The sequence below is a fragment of the Rattus rattus genome, chromosome 4 (genome assembly GCF_011064425.1).
Source record: "Rattus rattus isolate New Zealand chromosome 4, Rrattus_CSIRO_v1, whole genome shotgun sequence".
NCBI lineage: Eukaryota > Metazoa > Chordata > Mammalia > Rodentia > Muridae > Rattus > Rattus rattus.
In genome coordinates, this window is record NC_046157.1 from 108028665 (window position 1) to 108044896 (window position 16232).

Below are 16232 nucleotides of genomic sequence, written 5' to 3' on the forward strand. Positions count from 1 at the left end.
AGGCATGAATGGGAGATCAATCGGATTTTGAATGCAGAGAACATCCTGACCCAGAAATAAGCTTATTATCAGAGTATGTTAACTAGGAAATCCTTGTTAGAGTACCAAGGGGTTTTCTATTATTTTGTGGAGTCCCTGAGAGGTAGAGCTGGATATTTATCTGAAAGTTCTTCTAAATAAAGGGTTGAAAGTGTAGTTTGTTTTCTTTGGAATGAACATGGGAAGGTAAGGCTTACAACATGAGAGGATAGAATCAAATTGAAGGAGGAATTCCTAAGTAAAAACTGGCTCCATAAAACTAAACACACAAATAAGAAAACCTAAACAAATCCAATCAGAACAAAAGAAAACAAAACAAAACAGAACAAAACAAAACATATTAAATTCTTGGACAGGCCTCATGTATCCCTATTGCAAAACCAAAGGCTTGTTCTAAGAATAACAGCATAGGTGTAGCTAAGCAACTACTAAATGTTTAGTTGAATAGTACTTCAATGTATGAGCTACCATAGTCGAAGCATTGCCAGGTTGAACAGAATGGATCATATGAGATGAATGAAAGGACACCAGACATTTAGATCTTATAAGGTCAGTTCACAGAAATATCTGGATACAAACATGTAAACTTTATTGATACAGCAACTGTCCCTGTGTCATACTATGATAAAGATCGCTGTTCCTTGGTGGTGGGCAGTACCTGGAGTTCCACAGCATAGATGGCAACTGTTCATAGCCTGGGATGTGTTAGCCCTACGAAAGGGTATAAAGGTTTGACAAAGGCTTGAAGATATTTCTTGAAGGTGTGAAGGTGGGCTTTCATCCTAGTAGACGGCAGAGAATCAAACTAAAAAGAATTTATTTTGAACTTTAAATCAAATTTTACTCTCCTTGCTAGGTTTTAGATTTGCTCAGGACCTATTGTCCTTTTCTTCCGTACAACCTCTTCCTTTTAGGAGGGGCTTATGTGTTGTAAGTCTGACCTACTATTTCATTTAAGTATAGTTTTCCAGGTTCATAGCTAGGAAAGAGATTCACTACCTGACAAACTTTACTTCATATCTTCCAGAGAATCAATCTGAATTATATTAGGCAAGATCATTGAGTTTTAATTTTTGAGTTGATGCTGCAATGAGTTAAAATTTTAGATTAGTTTGAGAGGATATGTGGTGTCTTTCACACAACAAAAGAATATGAATGTTCAGGCCTCATGGCTAGAACATTATAGAATGAAAGTTTTGCCTTTATTCATAGGTTCAAGCTCTTGCCCTTAATGTGATGTTTTCTGGAGTGGGGAGTTTAGGTTAGACTGAGATTATTGACATCATGTGCATAATCCCTACTATCTAAAATCACCTGGGAAGAGAGTCTTGATGAGAAAATGTCTAGACAGAGTAACTTGTGGATATGTGTATGTGTGGGATTGTCTTGATTGCCTAATTGATGTAGGATAACCTAGCCAGAAAGAGGGTGGCATCATTTCCTGGTTTAGGACCCTAGTTTATATAAGAGTAGTAAAAGCTACTTGAATGACAAGCAGACATGCATTTACTATTTTCCTCTGCTCATGGTTGTGGATGTGATGTAAGTTGTTGCTTCAAGTTCCCACCTTGACTTCTCCACAATGATGGACTAAAACCTGGAACTCTGAGCTAAAATATATGCTTTCCCCTGATTTGCTCCTTGCAATATTTCACAGCAATGCAAATAAACCTAGGGAAAGGCCATGATTAGATTACTGCCTTTATGAGAAAATGAAGAGACAATAGGCTTTTTACTTTCTAGTATTTGGGGACACAATATTAAGATGACATTGGGAAGCTAAAGAAAGCCCTAAATGGGACATGAACTGTTTACACTAGACATTAGATTTATTGTCCTCCCATCTGCCAAAGTCAAATAATATTTGTTTTTTTGTTTTGTTTTAACAGCCTAGGAAGATTAAGACAGATAATATGAAGAAGATAGATATTCTGATTCTTCAAAGAATCCAGTTGTAGAAAACATCCCCTTTTCAGTGGAGGACTTGATGCAAGATAAAGAATATGAGAAGAGGAGGAAAGGTGAGGTGCAGAGCCCCAGCTTATCCCTTGAGGACATGTTGCAGTGGGGGTGTCTGGGTACTTAAAGTATGCTGCTGGAGATGTTTGGTATGTAATTACCTACATGAATTTGGGACAAGGGAGAGCTCTTTGTAATAAATATGGTCATTTCAGGAGTTTAATTCACAATGAAAAAAATCATAAGTATGCTATAGAAACAATGTGAGAGGACTGGCTTTCAAAATAAAAGTAAAATATATCATTTCCTACACTCAACTGGTTTAAAGTATTCTTCAGATTTATCTAGGAAGCGTTAGACTAAAGGAAACCATTGTAGTATGTCTAGTCCATCATCATCGTCACCTCTAGTAACAAGGCTCATTCAAGGCAAATGGAACTTCCTGCTTGCTTCTGGCACCCCAGAGAGATGCTGGGGGACAAAGACAATGCATTAATAATTTCCCAATCACTTTCTCTCTACCCAAATATGAGCTGGTTTAGAACTCCCAGAGGCAGCAGTGCTTAAACTGCAGACGATCCAGGAAGAATGCTTTCTGTCAGTTTTCATCTTGTCATCTCAATAATCAGCAAAAATTTCCTGTCCAGGCAAAATATACTGCATACTAAATTTAGATTTTTTTCTCATGCTTACTTTCAGTATATCATGTCATAGTGGTGTTCCTTTATAGCTCTGGAAAGAAATTCTCTTAGGTGATATCAGTGGGAGTATAGTACCATGGATGACAAAGAAAAGTTTCCTTAAGTGTTTACTAATTAGTTGAAGGTCCCATTGTCATGTCATGTGATCAATGAGTCTATCCTTAACTAATCGTAAAGGACTAACCTAATCACTTTAATATTCCAGTTTGGATTAACTGGGGTTATCCCAATGTTCTCATTAAGCATCTATATCTTAGTAAAGAGATGTAGGTTGATGTCATTATGCAGGTAAAGGCAGACAAGATAAAATGAGGCCTGTCATTGGATGATAAGGAAGGGAGGGAGAAGAAGAGAGAGGGCCTGGAACAAGGAAGGAGGAGTTGGGAGAACATGGCAGCAGATGTTAAGATTCTTCTCTGTGCAAAGTTACAGGTTGTTATGACTATTTTTAAGGGATGGGTATGCACAGGATTTTGTGTTGTCTAGATGGGCAAATTATATCTTACCAATTGGATCAGAGGTGTGGTGTGTTCTTTCATGTGGCGACTTAATTGAGTTCAAGAGAGTGTATGGTGGCTGGACACACTGGCTACTGTGGAATTGGGATGTGTATGCCTGGCATGGTAACAACCCACTCTGAGAACTAGATGGATAGAGAGAGTGCTGACTGGGTCTGAGAGTACTTGGGAGAAGCATGGAGCCACTGAGATAAATTAGTGCTAGTTCTAATGGCCTGCAGGAACCAGGACTAGTGAGAGAGTGACAGCCAAGGTACACACAGGAACCATTCTACAATTCTACAACTTTTTTTTTTTTACTGCAACAAAGAGACTGTGATAGATGTTTGGTTCCAAGGATGATGAAGTTGGGAGACTGTAGTCTAGAATCCTTCTAGATGAGAAACCTGGGACCAAATGTGTGATAGAAAGCTCAAAGGCCACCCAGGACATTTACAGGCCACTATTCTGCCAACTCATCCTTCCCTCCATTGAAACTGATTTCAGCTACAGAATGCAGCTGTTTCTGCCATAAATAACCCAACAACTTTCATGAGTCTGAACATTAAACGTATCATTAAATCAATATAATTTTTCTGGGATCAGCCTCCCTGGGAAGCAGCCAGCCCTGGCAATACACACATGATTATAACTGCTCGTATTTTCCTAAAGTCCAAACCTGAGATCAGGCTCTAGTTTCAGGTAGGTTGCCGAAGTGATGTTCAAGGAGGCAACAGTAGAGGTGAAGGGACATGAGATGGAAAATAGGAAAGCATAAATCATGACAGAGTTTCAAGACTGCTCTCCTGAAGGTCAAAAGCTCCCATCCAATATCCATCTGAGAAGCACACAGGACATTTAGTACAATTATCCATTCAAGTAAAGCAGGGAATGTTGTCCTTCATCATAGTGGCCCCTTTGTAAAGGTACCAGTGTGGCTTTATCTATTCAGTGTCTCTGGAATGAATATTGGAAGAACAATGGTATCTAGAACATAACAGATCTGACTTCAACTCCTGTTTTTTAATTAGTGGTTATGTTTAATCATTACTACACAGAGTTTTAAAGACACATACTCATTTTCCTGATTTTAGTGGTGTCGTCTACTTGGAGTGTAGTGAGAGTCTTATTATAATGTGTCTGTTAGGTGTGTTTTCTTTATTTAAATTTTTTTGTAGAATTTAGTAAAGGAGAAAATTATTTTGGACATTTTTCCCCAAAGCACTTAAGAATTCAAGGACAAATACAACAGGTTTCATTCCATTTAGATTCCTGTAACAAAGCAGTATAGGCTTAGTGACTTAGAAAGAGCAGAAATTTATTTCTCACCATACAGAGGCTGTGAAGTCCAAGGTTATGCTACCTGCAGATTTAAGGTCTCTTTTATAAGGGCACTAATTCTAGTCATGACAGCTCTGCCTTTATGAGTTAATCACCTTCTAAAATCACACCTCCTAAACCAGCCACACTAGAGTTTAGAATGTCAATACAAAAAACTGGGGAGGAAACAAATATTCAATTCATTTCCTAGTGTAACCTTGTTCCTGCCATGCAGGAACTCAAGGATATGTCACAATGAGATTCTAAGCACGTCAAGAAAAATGTCTGAGTAGCAATGACACTATTTTTCAGAATTTGGCACATGCATAAGTATGCTAAGGAAATGGAGAAAGAAGCAAGTTTTATCAGAATGACAGTGGCTTATGTTTCATGAATATTAAGATTTATAGACTAGACATGATGGGAGGTTGAGGGGACTCACAATTACCATGAGACAAGATTGCTGCTTTTCAAATTTATTCTCATTTCATGAGTGCTGGTATCTTGAATATATATAATTCCTGAAGATTCCTTGCTCATATTTGAATGAGTTGTTAGAAAGAGAGTAAGCTCAAGTGTAATGCCTTAAATAATTGAGAGTAATGGATTTGCACTTTTGTTTTTATGAGAAAACTGTTAAAAAATACCCCCTAGGTAGAGCTTGTTGCTAAATTGTTCTAATTTCTTAGTGTTGTTAATGGCAAGGATAGATTTTTAAAATCTATCACCAAATGCCATCTTCTATGTGGGAATTCTTCCAAAGCAGAAAACCTAGATTTGAAATATTGGAACTACCAAATGTCTAGTTGAATAACATGTCCACCTAACTTTGCAGTTCATTGTACTTAATGAGAACACAGTAATATTTCCTTCAAGAAGAGGAGTATCTATGAGGTTCATAGCACACAGTTTGGAGGATTGCAGTTTGTGGAATTGTAATATTTTTCTCTTATGCAGATACAACCAGACATCACAAACACCTTGTGGGATACTCTCACCTCTTAGTTGGGAACGATATGATGTAGTCTCAATAACTCCTACCATTTTGGGGCACACATGTGGAAAAAGAGAGAGCTGAACACTCAGCTCTAAATGATTCCCTTCAGGGCTCAGGAAACCTCATGGAAGAGGAGGTAGAAAAAGTATGAGAGCCAGAGGGAATAGAGAATGTCAAGAAAACAAAGATTTACAAATCAACATGGTTGTGGTGGTTTGAATAGGTATGGCCCCTATAGGCTCCTGTGTTTGAATGCTTGGCTCATAGGGAGTGACAATATGAGAGGTGTGGCCTAGTTGGAATAGGTATGGCATTACTGGAGAATGTATGCCACTGGGGGCAGACTTTGAGGTCTCAAATACTACTATCACAATCTACTCTGTCTGCCTATAGATCCATATGTAAAATTCTCAACTACCTCTCCAGTAACATGTCTGTCTGCATGGGACCACACCTTTCACCATGACAGTAATGGACTAAAACCTCTGAACTGTATGTAAGCCTGCCCCAGTTAAATGTTTTTCTTTATAAGAGTTGCTGTGGCCATGTGTCTCTTCACAGCAATAAAACCCTAACTAAGACAAGGCCTGCAAGGGTCTGTGCCAGGTTCTTTGCATATATGTTATGGCTTAGTATTTAAGGGACCTTGGGTTTAGTGTTTTTATGGGATTCCTGAGTGTGGGAATAAGTGTCTTTCTGTGTATTAGGCCTTCTTTTGGGATCTTTTCCATCTGTTTTGTTCAATTTTGATGCTCAATTTTATTATATATCATATCATATTTTATTATATTGCCTTAGAAGTCCATTTGATTCTGAATGAGAGACAGAAAAAGAGTGACTGGAAATGGGAGGAGCTGGGGCAAGTTGGGATGAGTAGAGGGAGGGGAAATCCTAAGCAGGATACATTATATGAGAAAAATAATCTACTTTCAATAAAAAGAAAAACAATAAAGCATAAAGTAAAGATATATGAACAAGAAGAAAAGAGATGTAGACCTAGAGACATAATTCATGTGACTTAGGATCACGTATATTCAAATTAGGAACCCATGAGGCTGCACACTTTTGAATACAAAAGAGACCGTAGATATTCTGCCCCCAGCCCCATCCCTGCCAGTTAGCCCCATTTGCCAGAGCTGTTATTGTTTTCATGCTCTCTGGTCACAACTGTTGGTGTTTAGAGTGAAGCCATTTGACAGTTGCCTATATGGGATCTGAATATCAGTGTTGTGCATGCTGACTCTGACTTTCCTCAAATTTCCAGTCTCGGAACTCCCACTTCATTCACTTTAAGGGTCAGACAGTAAGTAAGGGTCAGACAATGGTTCTCAACCTTCCTAATTCTGCAGCCCTTTAATACAGTTCTTCATGCTGTGATGCCCCCTCCCAACCATAAAATCATGTCTGTTGCTACTTCATAACTGTAAGTTTACTAATGTGATGAATCATAAAATATATAATTTGGGAGATACATATTTGCCCAAGAGGATGAGACCTACAGGCTGAGAACTGCTAGATTTGAGGAAACAGCTCCTTGGGACATCTGCTGTAGTATTTGCTCATCCTTAAAACCTTGCTGTGACAACAGCCTTACCAACTCTTAGCTGCCTGTTTCCTGTCATCTAATCCTGAGCACCTAACCTAGTCCATATTACACAGAATAGGCTTTGCAAATTCCTGTGTCTCTTTATCAATTTCTTCCATTTTGAAGGTACTATAGAGTGAAGAACACAAGGGGAAGGGGGAAGGGGAGTAGGAGGTCTGTTTTTCCTAATATTTGTACCCTATTTAAAACAGTAAATTCTGCTTCATCTTACCTCCACTCATGGTTTTTTGTTTGCTGTTTTGAGGCAACATCTCATGTAGCCCAGGCTGATCTTCAACTTTCTATGTAGCTGAAACTGGTCTTGAATTTGTATTTTTCCTGCTTCAACCTCTCAAGTGTTGAGGTTGCAGGCATGGGCCACCACACCAGTCTCCTTTTAACCAACAAAGAACAGCAATACCCACTTCACTTTATTGATAAGAAAGCAAGCTATGTGTCTTAAATATAACTGAAGTTACACAATTAAAAAAGAACTAAAATCCAAATAAGTTTGGGTGAGGCTCTAAAACTACTCCAGGATTCAGTTATATAACTGAATCTTAACTCTGGGGTACTATGAATCTTATTTCCTTTCCATTATATAAAATAAATTCAAATAAAAGAATAAAGCCAGGAAATGTAGAATAATAAAATATAAGCATATTTTAGAGTGACATTCTAATTTCATGAATCATCTTTCAAAACACTGCTATTTACATACATTTATATTTATATTATTTATATTTATATATGTGTGTTGAAAGATTGTCTTATCTATCCTATCTACCTATCTACCTATCTATCTATCTATCTATCTATCTATCTATCTATCTATCATCTATCTATGGAGAAAAAACTAATTAATGATCTGTTTTCCTTAAGATAAATTTATTTTATTTATTTTTAGCCTATGTGTATAAATGTACATTCATGTGCCATATGCTTATATACTGACCTCAGATGACAAAGAGGACAAATTAAATTGCCTGTAATTGGATTTACGTACAGTCTTAAGCATCCACATGTGTTCTAGGAATTAAATCTAGGTCCTCTGCAAGAGCAGCATTTCTCTTACACTAAGTCAACTCTTTAAGCCCTATTTAATTATTTGTAAGAAAAAAGCGACATAATACATATAGCTCTTTAATATATAATTAATATGTAATTAAATATGGTAATATTGCTATTGGTTTTCAGTAATTTATACATTCCTACTTAATTCTGTTTTTTGATTTAGGAAAATTAGTATTGAAGGCTATTAATAACACATAATACATTTTTAATGCAGAAATCTGAAAATTACTTTGCAAAATGATACGATGGCCATATTATGTACAGTGTTGATTTAATAGAGAAATTAGTCAGAACACTGGTGAACCACACTTTTCATCCTTTGTAGACAATTTATTTGTCTAGAGAACTTGATTTCTTGTTTAGAAATATGAGACATAAAGAAATGACATCTTATGAGTTTGTTCTTTTGTGAACTAACTGCATTAGTTATTGTGATTGGGGGATGCTTGTTTGCAAGGCATCAGAGTTAAAGATCAATGCTTCTATTTCTTTTTTTTTAATAATTGGATATATTTATTTACGTTTCAAATGTTATTCTCTTTCCCGGTTCCCTGTCCATAAGCTCACTATACCCTCCCCCTCCCCCATAAGGGTGTTTTCCCTCCATCCATCCCTCTTACTGCCCCCTCCCAACATTCCCCTGCACTAGGGATCCAACCTTGGCAGGACCAAGGGCTTGTCCTTCCATTGGTGTGCAACAAGGCTATCCTCTGCTAGACAAGGCTGCCCACTCTCTCCCTACTTACTCAAAATAGTACTCGAAGTCCTAGCCAGAGCAATCAGACAATGAAAGGAGGTCAAAGGGATACAAATCGGAAAGGAAGAAGTCAAAATATCACTATTTGCAGATGATATGATAGTATACTTAAGTGACCCCAAAAGTTCCACAAGAGAACTACTAAGCCTGATAAACAATTTCAGCAAAGTGGCTGGGTATAAAATTAACTCAAACAAATCAGTACCCTCCCTCTACTCAAAAATAAACAAGCTGAGAAAGAAATTAGGGAAATGATATCCTTCACAATAGTCCCAAATAATATAAAATACCTTGTTGTGACTTTAACCAAGCAAGTGAAAGATCTGTATGACAAGAACTTCAAGTGCTTGAAGAAAGAAATTGAAGAAGATCTCAGAAGATGGAAAGATCTACCATGCTCATGGATTGGCAGGATTAATATAGTAAAAATGGCCATTTTGCCAAGAGCAATCTACAGATTCAATGAAATCCCCATCAAAATTCCAACTCAATTCTTCATAGAGATAGAAAGAGCAATTTGCAAATTCATTTGGAATAACAAAAACCCAGGATAGTGAAAACTATCCTCAGCAATAAAAGAACTTCTGGGGGAATCACCATCCCTGACTTCAAGCAGTATTACAGAGCAATAGTGATAAAAACTGTATGGTATTGGTACAGAGAGAGGCAGGTAGATCAATGGAATAGAATTGAAGACCTAGAAATGAACCCACACAGCTATGGTCACTTGATCTTTGACAAAGGAGCTAAAACCATTCAATGGAAAAAAAAGTGGTGCTGGTTCAACTGGAGGTCAGCATGTAGAAGAATGCAAATCGATCCATTATTATTGCCCTGTACAAAGCTTAAATTCAAGTGAATCAAGGACCTCCACATCAAACCAAATGCTTCTATTTCTAAATTCTTAAAAACAATGCATCCAGCTGAGAGCACTGGCAAGTACCCAGAAGGTTTTTGGGTTTTTTTTTTTTTAATGTACTATGCACTCCAGGCATGAAAGCTTGCACAGGCCACAGTTATCCATTTTGCTGATAAATGAATGAGACTATTTTCAGAGATATTAATTCCTCCATTAATTGGCAGAGAAAAAGGAGATTTAAGATTTACTCCTTGTGGCTAAATTGGGAAGAAGGGCTTGCTGTTAAAGTGTTGAGGGAAAATAAATTTCATGTCTAGAGAAGAAAAAGCACATGTAGTTTTAATTGTACTATCCCCTACCACCACGGTGTTGGGTGCCTTGCAGTATAGCTGGTATGTGTTGTCTAACGTACGTATATTCAAAAAACGTAGGTTTAAAAACAATTCCATAAGCAATGTCAAATTTTCCTGGTTTGAACCATTGCAGGCAAGTTAAATTATGATATTTCCAAGAGCTAGATTTAGAGTAAAACCCAATGCACATAAGCTCACATAAGTAATAAAGAAGCAATCCCTTCTAACTTAATTTAACAGAATGACGATTTTACAGGCAGGCAGATTAAACTTTCTATTAGGAATCAAAATTCATGTATAATTCTTCCTCTAGGTGGTGAGTTCTTGGCTCCCCTAGGTGATTTAGCTTTATTTGGTAAGATCAATGCCTGTAGTTTTTTCAGTAATCAGTTTATCAAGATTAGAGAACATTAGAAGGCATTATTTTGGGGGAATATAAGGTTATCATTAATAACCCAAAATATATTAGGCATTTTATCCAAGGGAATTTGTGGGAACTTCTATTATTTATGCTGATAACTTTACTTGAGGCAATCTCTTTCAAAGTCGCTTTCTTTTTTTTATTGGATATTTTTCTAATTTACATTTTAAATGTTACCCGCTTTCTCGGTTTATCCACCAGAAACCTGCTATCCCATCCCCACTCCCCCTGCTTCTATGAGGATGCTCCCTCACCTACACACCTACTCCCTCTGCTTTCCCTCCCTGGAATTCCCCTACACTGGGGCATCAAGCCTTTACAGGACCAAGGGCCTTTCCTCCTACTGATGCCCCATGAGGCCATCCTCTGTTACATATGTGGATGGAGCCATAGGTCCAACCCTATATACTCTTCGGATGGTGGTTTAGTCCCTGGGAGCTCTTGGGGGTCTGGTTGGTTGATACTGTTGCTCTTTTTTATAAGGTTGCAAACCCATTCAACTACTTCAACCCTTTCTCTAACTCCTCCACTGGGGACCCAGTTCACAGTTCAAGGGTTGACTGAGAGTGTCTGCCTCTGTGTTTGTCAGGTTAAGGCAGAACCTCTCAGAAGACAGCTATATCAGGCTCCTGTCAGCATGTACTTCTTGGCATCCACAATACTGTCTGGGTTCGGTGTCTGTATATGTGATGGATCCTACAGGTGAGGCAGCCTCTAGATGGCCTTTCCCTCTGGCTCTCCTCCACATTTTGTCTCCATATTTTCTCCTATGAGTATTTTTGTCCCCCTTCTAAAAAGGTCTGAAGCATCCACACTTTGGTCTTCTTTCTTCTTGAGCTTCATGTGGTTTGTGAATTGTATCTTGGGAATATCCAAGCTTTTGAACTAATATTTGCTTATCAGTGTATACATACCATGTATGTTCTTTAGTGACTGGTTTACCTCACTCCGGATGATATTTTCAAGTTCTATCCATTTGCCTAAGAATTTCATGAAGTCACTGTTTTTAATAGCTGAGTAGTACTGGATTGTGTAGATGTACCACATTTTCTGTAACCATTCCTCTGTTGAAGGGCATCTGGGTTCTTTCCAGCTTCTGGCTATTATAAATATGGCTGCGATGAACATAGTGGAGGATGTGTCTTTGTTATATGTTGGGACATCTTTTGCGTATATGACCAGAAGTAGAATAGCTGGGTCCTTGGTAGTACAATATCCAATATTCTGAGGAATTGCCAGACTGATTTCCAGAGTGGTTGTACCAGCTTGCAATCCCACCAATAATGGAGAAGTGTTCCTTTTTTCCACATTCTCACCAGCATCTGCTGTCACCTGAGTTTTGACCTTAGCCATTCTGAATAGTGAAACCTCAGAGTTGTTTTGATTTGCATTTCCCTGATGACTAAGGATGTTGAACATGTTTAGGTGCTTCTTGGCCATTCAATATTCCTCCATTGGGAATTCTTTCTTTAGCTCTATGGCCCATTTTTTAAAAAAGGGTTATTTGATTCTTTGGAGTCTAACTTCTTGAGTTCTTTGTATGTATTGTATATTAGCCCTGTATCAGAGGTAGGATTGGTAAAGATCTTTTCCCAATCTGTTGGTTGCTGTTTTGTCCTATTGACAGTGTCCTTTGCCTTACAACAGCTTTGCAATTTTCTGAGATCCCATTTCTCAATTCTTGATCTTAGAGCATAAGCCATTGGTGTTCTGTTCAGGAAATTTTCCCCTGTGCCCCACATGAGTTCATGGTTCTTCCCACCCTTTTCTTCTATTAGTTTCAGTATAGCTGGTTTTAAGCTTTGTACAAGGCGAAAAGAATAGATCAATTTGCATTCTTCTACATGCTGACCTCCAGTTGAACCAGCACCATTTGTTGAAAATGCTGTCTTTTTTCCACTGGATGGTTTCAGCTCTTTTGTCAAAGATCAAATAACCCTAGGTGTGTGGGTTCATTTCTGGATCTTCAACTCTATTCCATTGATCTCCCTGCCTGTCTCTGCACCAATACAATACAGACTTCATCACTATTTCTCTGTAATGTAGCTTGAGGTCAGGGATGGTGATTTCCCCAGAAGTTCTTTTATTGTTGAGGATAGTTTTAGCTATCCTGTTTTTTTTTCTTTTTTTGTTATTCCAAATGAATTTGTAAATTGCTCTTTCTAACTCTATGAAGAATTAGTTGGAATTTTGATAGGGATTTCATTAAATCTGTAGATTGCTCTTGGCAAGATTGCCATTTCTACAATATTAATCCTGCCAGTCCATGAGTATGAGAGATCCTTCCATCTTCTGAGATCTTCAATTTCTTTCTTCAGATACTTGAAGTTCCTGTCATACAGATCTTTCACTTGCTTGGTTAGAGTCACACTGAGGTATTTTGTATCATTCATGACTATTGAGAAGGGTGTCATTTCCCTAATTTCTTTCTCAGCCTGTTTATCCTTTGAGTAGAGGAAGACTACTGATTTGACTTAATTTTGTATCCAGCCACTTTGGTGAAGTTGTTTATCAGCTGTAGGAATTCTCCAGTGGAATTTTTTGGGGTCACTTAAGTATACTACCATATCTTCTGCAAATAGTGATATTTTGACTTCCTTTCCAATTTGTATTCCTTTGACCTCCTTTCGTTGTCTGATTGCTCTGGCTAGGACTTCCAGTACTATATTAAATAGGTAGGGAGAGAGTGGGAAGCCTTGTCTCACCCCTGGTTTTAGTGGGATTGCTTCAAGTTTCTCTCCATTTAGTTTGATGTTGGGTACTGTGTTGCTGTATATTGCTTTTACTGTTTATGTATGGTACTTGAATTCCTGATCTTTCCAAGACTTTTACCATGAAGGGGTGTTGAATGTTTTCAAATGCTTTCTTAGCATCTAATGAAATGGATAAATGGGTTTTTTCTTTGAGTTTGTATAGGTTATGTGGTTTTTTTCTTTGAGTTTCTTTATATAGTGGATTATGTTGATGGATTTCCATATATCGAACCATTCCTGCATCCCTAGGATGAAGCCTACTTGATCATGATGAATGATTGCTTTGATGTGTTCTTGGATTCAAAATAATCTTGTTGATTATTTTGGCATCAATATTCATAAGTGAAATTGGTCTGAAGTTTTCTTTTTTTGTTGAGTCTTTGTGTGGTTTAGGTATAAGCATAATTTTGCTTCATAGAAGGAATTGGGCAGTGTTCCTTCTGTTTCTGTTTTGTGGAATAGTTTGGACAGTATTAAGTCTTCTAAGAAGGTCTGATAGAATTCTGCACTAAACCCATCTAGTCCTGGGCTTTTTGCTGATTGGGAGACTTTTATTTTTTCAACACAACGAATTGCCTTTATTTCAGTATGCATCCACATTTCAACATTTAGTGGTCCTGAACAGAATGGGGACCTTGGCAATGAGCCAGGAGCCAGGCCCACCGATCTGCAAACGATCTGCGAACGTGGTGACACAGAGCTCCTCTGGGTCCCTGCCGAGGGTCTGAGGAGCAACACTGAAACCTGAGTCTGCAGGGTCAGGGCCTCATGCTCCAGCTGTCAGGCTTCACACCAGACCCGATGGGTGACCAGGGTGACTGAGAGCCCTGTTCAAACCTCTTCAATGTGTAAAAGCAAAACAATTATGGGAAAAGGAACCAACTCAGAACCATGTGCACCGAGGACTCTCTGCATGGCCTTTCTCTAGGCATATATCCAAGGACCCTGAGCGCTGGCCCGTCTGAGTTGCCCTGTGACTGCTCTGTTCACCTCTAGATCTGAGCTCAAAGCTCAAGGGCTGATGGTGGTGGCAGGGCTGAGGACTCGGCACTCCCTTCCCAGGCTGGTGGCAGGTGAACAAGTATGGTTCGGAGCTAAGTAAGGGAGGCCAGGCTCTTCCAACCTCATCTGGTGGCTTCTGGCCACAGCAAGTGTTGGGTGGTGATGGGCAACAAGGGACTTGAGGAGGGGAAAGCAGCACCCCTTGATAAAGGTGGGGAGACGGGAAGCCCTGAATTCCTCACCCGCGGCCAATTTCAGAGGGAGGGGAGGTTACAATTTAAGCTTTGGCCAAGGGTGGGAGTGGAGGAGTGGGGACCATGGCTTAGCAATCACGTAAGACTTAAGAAAGCAGGGGGGCAGCCAAAGTGCCCCAAGCCCAGTGGTGGTCAATCCCACGGCTGCTACCTGAAGCCTCCCCATCTATTCTAAGGGCCACCACACAGCTGTGGCGGAGGGCGGGGCGGGCAAAGGCAAACCCAGGCCGAGCGCCAGCAGCAGGTGATTGTGTGAGACGTGTCTGTTCACAGTTGGGTTAGCTGTGCCCACCGCTCCCAAAGGAAACCGATTTCAACACACTTTCTTGATCCCAGAAGTTCAACCAGGCAGACAGTGGTTACACTTGACAGATGATGTTACACAGCACAACTTAGGTATTTCAAATGGACAAGAAGTTAGTATCGGAGCAGTGTCTCAGGATGAAGTCTGAGTGGGGCTTCCTCTCCAGTACTTTGAGGTCTACAGATGGATCTAGAAAATTTACTACTGTGGAAAATGAAGACTTGGATTGGATGGGGAAGGGAGGCCAGGGCCTTGATGACTAATTGCTGTAACACTGTCCTGGTGGCTGTGGCAGCTTCATGTTCTCTTTTGACATCATCAAGCGCCTCAGTTCCTGCAGGATGACTTTGATGCTGCAGGAATTCTGCCACTTTGCCAGCACTGCCATGGCTCATGGATCCACCACTCCATTGGAACTGCTCACGCCACTCATATTGACTCTTGTTACAAATCTCACAGACGGGGGTGCTTCTGGCTACTAAGGCCCACACTCTATCTTAAGGCTGTGTATTTGGTTTTCATAAATTGTTCGTGGAGGCCCAATTATCATGCCTGTCCATCTTGTGAGTGTCGTGTCCTCGTCGTCTTCCAGATCCCAGCTAACTGTGCGGTCGCCTACTCCTTTCTGGCCTTCTTCCAGCTCTTCCAACAGTCGGACATTTTGAGGGACTTTTACTCCCGAGCCTGTGGTGGCTGCCATCTTGCGTCGATGTCGCTCCTATTGGAAGACTTTTAAAGATTGCTTCTATTCCTTTAGGAGTTATGGGACTGTTTAAATGGTTTATCTGATCCTGATTTACCTTTAGCACCTGATATCTGTTTAGAAAATTGTCTACTTTATCCAGATTTTCCAGTTTTGTTGAATATAGGATTTTGTGGTATAGTCTGATGATTCTTTGTATTTCCTCAGTTTCTGTTGTTATGTTTCCCTTTTCATTTCTGATTTTGTTAATTTGGATACATTCTCTGTGACTTCTGTTTAGTATGGTTTATCTATCTTGTTTCTTTTCTCAAAGAACCATCTCCTGGTTTTCTTGATGTTTTGTAAATTCTTTTTGTTTCTACTTGATTGATTTCAACCCTGAGTTTGATTATTTTCTCCTGTCTATTTCTCTAGAGTGTATTTGATTCTTTTTGTTCTAGAGCTTTTAGGTGTGTGGTCAAGGTGCTGGTGTATGCCCTTTCCAGCTTCCTTTTGGAGGTACTCAGAGCTATGAGTTTTCCTCTTAGCACAGCTTTCATTGTATCCCATAAGCTTGAGTATGTTGCGCCTTCATTTTCATTATATTTTAAAAAGTCTTTAAGTTCTTTCTTTATTCCATCCTTGACCAGGTTATCATTGAGTAGAGCATTATTC

General features: G+C 39.1%; 1 pseudogene; it reads right to left on the reverse strand.

Annotated features, from left to right (window-relative positions):
* Positions 1-15134: 15134 nt before the first annotated feature.
* Positions 15135-15575, reverse strand: LOC116898126 (annotated as a pseudogene).
* Between the last annotated feature and the right edge of the window lie 657 nt (positions 15576-16232).